The sequence below is a fragment of the Nannospalax galili genome, unplaced genomic scaffold, assembly GCF_000622305.1.
Source record: "Nannospalax galili isolate Female #2095 unplaced genomic scaffold, S.galili_v1.0 scaffold2068, whole genome shotgun sequence".
Taxonomy (NCBI): domain Eukaryota; kingdom Metazoa; phylum Chordata; class Mammalia; order Rodentia; family Spalacidae; genus Nannospalax; species Nannospalax galili.
Window position 1 is genome coordinate 254,625 of NW_008357994.1, and position 7,147 is coordinate 261,771.

Sequence of the window (7,147 nt, forward strand, 5' to 3'; positions counted from 1 at the left end):
GCACACATTCAGGTGACTGTGAATTATACCAGAGATAAATAAAATTTCAGAATTGCAAGCATATTAACACTTTTGCTACAAGATGTCTGCAGTTTCATTATTTAGTGCTACAGAAAACGAAGGGTAAAAAGTAACAAAGGAAGAAGTTTGACTGAATTTATTTTAGGAAACTTAATATAGGTTAAAAAGACAAGATCCATGTTTCATTGGGTTGCCTTCTCCTTCTTTGCCTAATAGATAGCCTATCCCTGTGTCATCACCTGCCTTTCCTTTTTGCTCATTTGTCTGGTTGCCCTTTCACTTGGATTACAGTGCCATCCTTTTTACTACATTTAACTTAATTATCTTCTGGATCCAAATACAGCCCTCAAGTGGCCAGGGCTTCAACATATGAATTTGAAGTAAATACAATTCAGTTTGTGGTACAAACCCACACAACAATCTGAATGTTATCTATGGTTTTTTTTTCTGATTTTGTCAGCTGTAATGAGAGGCATGGAGACAGATTCATAGGGATTTACAGTGCAGAGAAAGAAGGTCAGAAATAAAGAAGCAGGCAGTAGTTCTTTAGGATAGGATATATAGGAAAGTGGACAACATAAAGAACAGACAATTGGTACACACACAGATAATTGTATCCAACTGGTCAACCAAAGAGAAGGAACAAGGTCTTAATCAAAATGGGGGATCAATTAACTACACAGACCATGATATAAATACTACATACCTGCAATTCACAGATGTCTGGTTTAAAGACTAGCCGGAAATAATTTAGGCTAGACTCTAGGTTGGTTGCAGTAAAAACTCAAACATAGGGGCTGGAGAGATAGCTCAAGGGTTAAAAGCACTGGTTACTCTTGCAGAGGACCCAGATTGGGTCCCCAGTACACACATGGTGGCTAACTACTATCAGTAACTCCAGTTCCAGGGGATCTAATGCCCTCTTTCCCCTTCTGTGGGTATGTACACATGTGGTATACTTGTATACATGCAGGGAAAACACATATACACCTATAATAAAAACAAATGAGTCCAAAACAACAACAAAACCTCAGGCATAGGACACTAGAAATACCCTGACTGACAATAATATATTTCCTCAGTTCTTTGCTGATGAAATCAGTTTTTTTAAGGTGCCATTGAGCAATTCAGGCTCTGGTATACTGTTATATCTTGTTATATAGAACTACAGACTGTTCCTTGCTGTGAGTGACTGCATTTGAAAAACCAGCAGTTGACTGCAATTTTGTGTGCAAATACCAAGGATGAATGACTTTGCATCACTTTCTGTGGGGTTTTGTTCGTTTGCTTGTTTCAAGCAAATAACATCCATCTGCTCAACAGAAACCATCAGGCACAGAGTGATACCCAATTTACACAAATATAATATCTAAGAACAATGAACTTATAAAAATAAATTAGAAACACATGGGTACATAAAAACATATTTAAAAGAATATAGGACAGGCTGGGCGTGATGGTTCATACCTTTAATACCAGCACTCTGGTATTCAAAGGCAGATCCCTTTGAATTCAAGACTAGCCTGTCCTACATAATTAGTTCAGGCTAGCTGGGGTTACAGGGAGATCTTGCTCCCAAAAAATAATAATCTAAGACTATGAACTTATCAAATCACACTGGATTTATTCCCTTACCTGAATTGTGAAATGGAATAGGCTCCAAACTCATGAGGTTACGGTAGCATCTGTTGACCCAGAATGAGAGCATCCAATGTCTGTTTTATAGATCAACATGTAAAGTACAGATTTCCTACTCTTTCCCTAGAGCTTCAGCTTAGTATGAATCCTTTTCATGACATGGCATTCTCAAACTGTCACTCATCTGGGCATAGAGTCCTTGCAAAGAGCTCTGCATTTAAGACATGCTTTGTACCTTGAAGCCAGCTCTAACATAGAGTTCTGGGTGAAATATTTTAATGTCTTATTTAACAATTATAAATCCATATCACTTCTCTACTCTTACCCTTTTGAACCATACAGACATTTCAATGATCTCTTAGCCATCCTGTAGCCTATACAACATTCTATGAAGCATGCTACTGGAGGATTAAGAATGAGTTTGAATTTCGTGCATTCTGTCATCTATATCAAGGCCAGTTGAGTCAAGTTTGTGTGGCCAGACATCCCTCAGTGAAAGTTCATTCATTAGGGTCTAGTCAGCCTATCTAGAGTCTCTCCCTCATAGATCAACTCTCCCTTACCCAGCAGTAATCAGTTACCAATAGTTCATAGGCTAAGTTTGGGGCCTGCTGCCCATTTCCATAGTTCTATCCTGGGTTTTTGTCTTAATGAGTTTCCATGGGTCTTGTGCATGCTGACACCATTGCTGTAAGTTCCTAAGAGCAAATTCCCAGAGGCCTAGAAGAGTCTGTTTCCTTAAATTCATGTACCAACTTCTGCTCGTAAAATCTTTCTGCTTCCACTTCCATTATTGTCCCTGTGCTGTGGGTGGGAGAGGTTTTATACAGGAGTCCTACCCAGGAATTTATTTCTATTCTCATTGTGTTGTTTGTGTGTTCTTGAAGGCTTTTCATATTTATTATTGTTCTTTGAAATTCTGCCTTCTGGGGTTCCTCTCAGTGCTGTTCACTATAGTACACTTCTGTAGGACTGGTAGTTTTTCTAGGGATATATTCTCTTGGTTTTTCATATTTATGTTTTTGTATTGTTATTTGGGCATATGGATGTCTTTAAGTGTTTGTGTGTCTGATACAAAATTCTAGTCTGTCTTTGTTTAGTTGAGGTTTGTTTCTATTAATATTGATACAGCTTGGTACTTTTGCTCAGGTATGAATAGTTGGTTTGTGTTTCAGCTTCTTGCTTTTGATTTTTTTTTTTAATTTGTGGGACAGGATGGTTCAATAATGATTAATGCAAAGTTTTCCAGTGGGGCAATGGGAATTCAAGGCTGTGGTTGTGTAGTGGCTGTCTTCTGGCAAACTAGTGAGGAGGTTTCAAGCTGGAAGATCAGGAGGAAGATGTAGAGCTAAGGCTGGGGTGGGGTTCAGCAAAGAGAGCCTCTAACTAGCTAGGTGGAATAAGTATAGGCCCAGCTAGTCTGGGTGCCATGGATCAGCATGCAGTGAGCTGGATGTGAGGGACTTTCATACTGTCTTTCATGGAAGTTGGAAAATTTATGTTATAATTAACAGTATAGGAATGTTACTGTTTTTCCTTACATCTTTGATAATAGCTATTCTGGCTTTGTGAGATGAAATCTCACTATAGTTTTGATTTTTACTTTTCTGAGTGTGACATATTTTGAACATTTTGTTTTCTATTTATGTGACACATATACTTGCACTTTGGAAAATTATATATTTAGTTAATTTTCTCATATATAGACTGGGGTATTCATTCTCCACATATTTATAGTCTTTATATTTCTATACCTTACTCCTTGGCAGAAAAACAGCTTTTACTGTGAGTTCTCTCTTCTCTAGCCATAATTTCCTTTGCTGTGTAAAACTTTTATATTTGAATGAATTCTGTTTGTAATTTCCTGAACTATTCATGTCCTATTCAGACAGTCCTTGTCTTTTCCTCTATATTAAATTTCTAAATTGCTTTGTCCATGTTTTACTCTAGGTAGTTTCAAAGCTTCAGGTCATACATAAAATGTTTCACCAACTTTGTATGAAATAATATATTGTGATTTAGTTTCAATCCTGTATATGTGGCTATCTGGTTTTCCCAGAACAATTTGATTTAATTGATTTTTCAGCTAGGCATGGTGGTGGTGGTGGTGGTGGTGCACTGTTTCTCCAAATTACCCTCCTCCTCCCTGCGAAACTCACACAGGGACCCTTTGAAGTCCCAGGGCTGACAAAACCAACAGAATACTTCTATTTGGGTTTTGCATAGTTTATGACATCCAGGAAAGGGTGACTTACAAAGTCCCATGTCCCATTTTCTATATTTTGGCGAAGCTTTGAGATCCTTGCCACCCTGAGGTTCACGGCTCCAGTCTCTGTGTCCAAAACAGCTGCTACCCCTCCCCTTTTTACCCCAGAGCACCCTCAGCATTTCTCAGCATCTCTCAGCATCTTTCTCTAGGCCTGCCCCCGTTCAGTTCTAGCTTTTCAGATGACATCTACCCAACATGTACGCCTTTAGTCCCAGCACTCCGGAGGGAGAGGCAGGTGGATCTCTGTGAGTTCAAGGCCAACCTGGTGTATATAGTGAGTTCCAGACCAGTTGGGTCTACAGGGAGACCCTGTCTTAAAAAGACAAAAACAAGTTGATTTTTTTTCAGCATAACTTTATCTTAAAACAGCTTGCTTTAAAATGCTTTATTAACAATCTAGTTTGTTTATAAAAGAAAAGCCCCAAATTCCAATGTTTTCACAAAATGATGTACTGATATATAAGGCACAGACTAGAACTGGCTATAACTCCATTTCTTTATACAACAGTTGGCTAGCTGCATGGTAATCAAGAAAGTTTTCACTGTCCTTTCTAGCCACTAACCTGCATAGAGATGAACTGCAGAAGGCATTCCAAGGTAACTACAAGTAGAAAACCAAGAAGGGAAAACATAACACATCAATGCCATTACATGAAGCTCACACGTGTTCCAAAACCTGTACTAATAATATCTACAGGTAAAAATCACATCTTCTAATTTATAAGAAACAACACTTAAGCAACAGTTATTTCTGTATTATCCCCACCCAGTTGGTTAAGTATAGACTTATGAGAAAACTGTGTAATCAAGTGGTTGTTTTTCTACTTCAAAACTTAAAATTGTATAATTCACCTTAGCAACTGAAAAACAAGAGTGACATCTATCATGGTATAACCTTGAATTTTTCACTGGAAATGAGGGTGTTATAAGACTATGTTTTAAAAACAGAACTGTATAAAGGATGTTTATTTTTTAACAAATATAAATTTAATATAAACATATCAGTGTTTAAGATCATGGCTAAACCCCTTATCTTACTAGGAAATGAGCTATTTTATTTCCTTAAGGTACATTTCACAGCTGCTATAATATGCCTGGCACTGATACCAAACATATCCAGCAATTCACTGGGTTTCCCTCTTCCAGGCACTTCTATGACTGCAAGCTGATGAACAAGGATAGCAGGCTCTCTGAGAGGGCTGAACACACAGCTTCTCTGAACACACTACCCTCTTGGTAGTGATCTTCCACTGTGACAATTTGACCACCTGTTTTTGCACCGAAGACGTTGGTGGCAGCATCCAGAGGTTTAATAGTGAAGGAGTCAAAGACACGAATAGAAATACCTTGTTGAGAAAGCTCCTTAGCAGCTATTAAGGCTTCATGTAGAGTAACTCCAGCTTCAATAACTGCGACCTTGATGTCGGCAGCATGGTGAATCACCTTGGCCTTTCCAATCTCATATTTTTCTTGTGAATTATAAATAACTGCAGTCTGGAGTCAGCTGGTCCCAATGATGCACATTCTTTTGGTGTTAGTTGCCAAATGAAAAGCATGCTCTGTTGAGATGGCATTGGCAATATCTCTACTGATAGAAAACAGTGCAGTTGGGGATGTTTCTCAACATGGCTAGATCCTCCAGGGTGGTTGGGGAAGGTCCATCTTCTCTGACAGACACCCCGCAGTGGGAACCAGTAAGGCTGATCTTGGTTTGAGAGAAAGCTCCCATTGGAATATTGTCAAAGTTTCAGGTCAAGAAGGCAGCAAAGGTGCTAACAGAAACAGTGGTTCGACCACATGTGGCAGAGCACAGTGCCAATCTCACCGGCTTTGCTTGGCAATTAATCACTATAGGAATTGCTCAGGGTGTTCTTTCTTGAATAGCTCACAAAAAGTAGAATTCTTTGTGTCCCCATCAAGAACAGTAACTCTCCAGTGAGTGTGGCCCAGTTTAGCACCCAGTTTAGTCAGAGCCAAACCTTAAGCTTCCGGAGTAGCTATATTGTCACCCAATTTGTAATTGGGGAGGCGAGATTATTTTGATAGTAGTGATGCTGACCTGAGGCGAGTCTTCAATGGAGGACTTTGGAGTGGGATTTCTGTTGGTCTGGAGCTGACTCTCAATGAATTTGACAAGAACATCCACTCTGTCATTTGGCATAGGCTTTCCATGTCAATTTTCTGCATCGTCAACATTCAGGGTACCTTGACCCTTAAAGGTCTTGACAGCAGTAGGCCTGTTCTGGATTTGGGTGGCTTCCCAGAAGGCCTGGCACAGCACCTCCAAATCATGCTCATCCAGTAAGTATTCTACCCAAAGTCCTGGCAGCACATCTCCTAGATGTCCAGGTAGTATTCTAGGGGTGCAGCTGCCACTTTGTCCCAGGCGATTCACGTCTAAGTTTGTCATAAGATTTTTCAAATCGCAGTTGGAAGCAAAGGCCAAGGCTTCCCAGGCTGAGCCTTCTAAGCAATGGCCATACCAAAGAGGCAGAACACATGGTTGCTGGCTTGTCCAAGTACTTGCCAGCATAAGCCATTCCACAAGAAGCACTCAGCCCCTGCCCCAGGAACCCCTCGGGCACATCCACCACAACCCCCAACAGAGAGGTGGGGTGTCCATCCTGATCGGAGTGAATGTTCCTCAAGTTCAGCAAGCCAGCCTAGCGGACCTTGCCCACCTCCATCCACACTGCACACAGGAGGGGGGCCGCCCTTTGACAGGGTTTATCAATCTGGTCGTTGACCAGGTGCCCGGGGTCTATGGTCTTGCATCTCATCAGGTGCAGGAACATCATGGACAGACTTGATATCTGTAGGAAGACTGCAGCTCAGCAGCCGTATCAGTGGCGGCGAAGTTGCTGGCGGTGGCAGCAGGTGATGGCGGTGAAGGCAGTGGTGGTGGCAGTAAAGGCGATGGCGGCAGCGAAGGTGGTGGAGGCAGAGAGGGCAAAAACAGCGAAGGCGATGGTGGAGGCGAAGGCCACAGTCGTGAAGGCGGTGTCAGCAAAGATGACAGCAGCAGCAGCAAAGGCAATGGCGTCAGCAAAGGAGGCAGTGGCGATGACGGTGGTGGCGAAGGTGAGGGCAGCTGCAAAGGCGAGGGCAGCAGCGACGACAGCGGTTGCAGCAGTGGCAGCAGCTGGCAGCATGTGGTCATCCCTGGTAGAGGTGCACTTGGCCTTGATGACTTGGCACTGCGGGCCCTTGGCCGAGTCC

General features: G+C 41.6%; 1 pseudogene; it reads right to left on the reverse strand.

The window, feature by feature from the left end:
* Positions 1 to 4,982: 4,982 nt before the first annotated feature.
* On the reverse strand, positions 4,983 to 6,723 carry LOC103752300 (annotated as a pseudogene).
* Between the last annotated feature and the right edge of the window lie 424 nt (positions 6,724 to 7,147).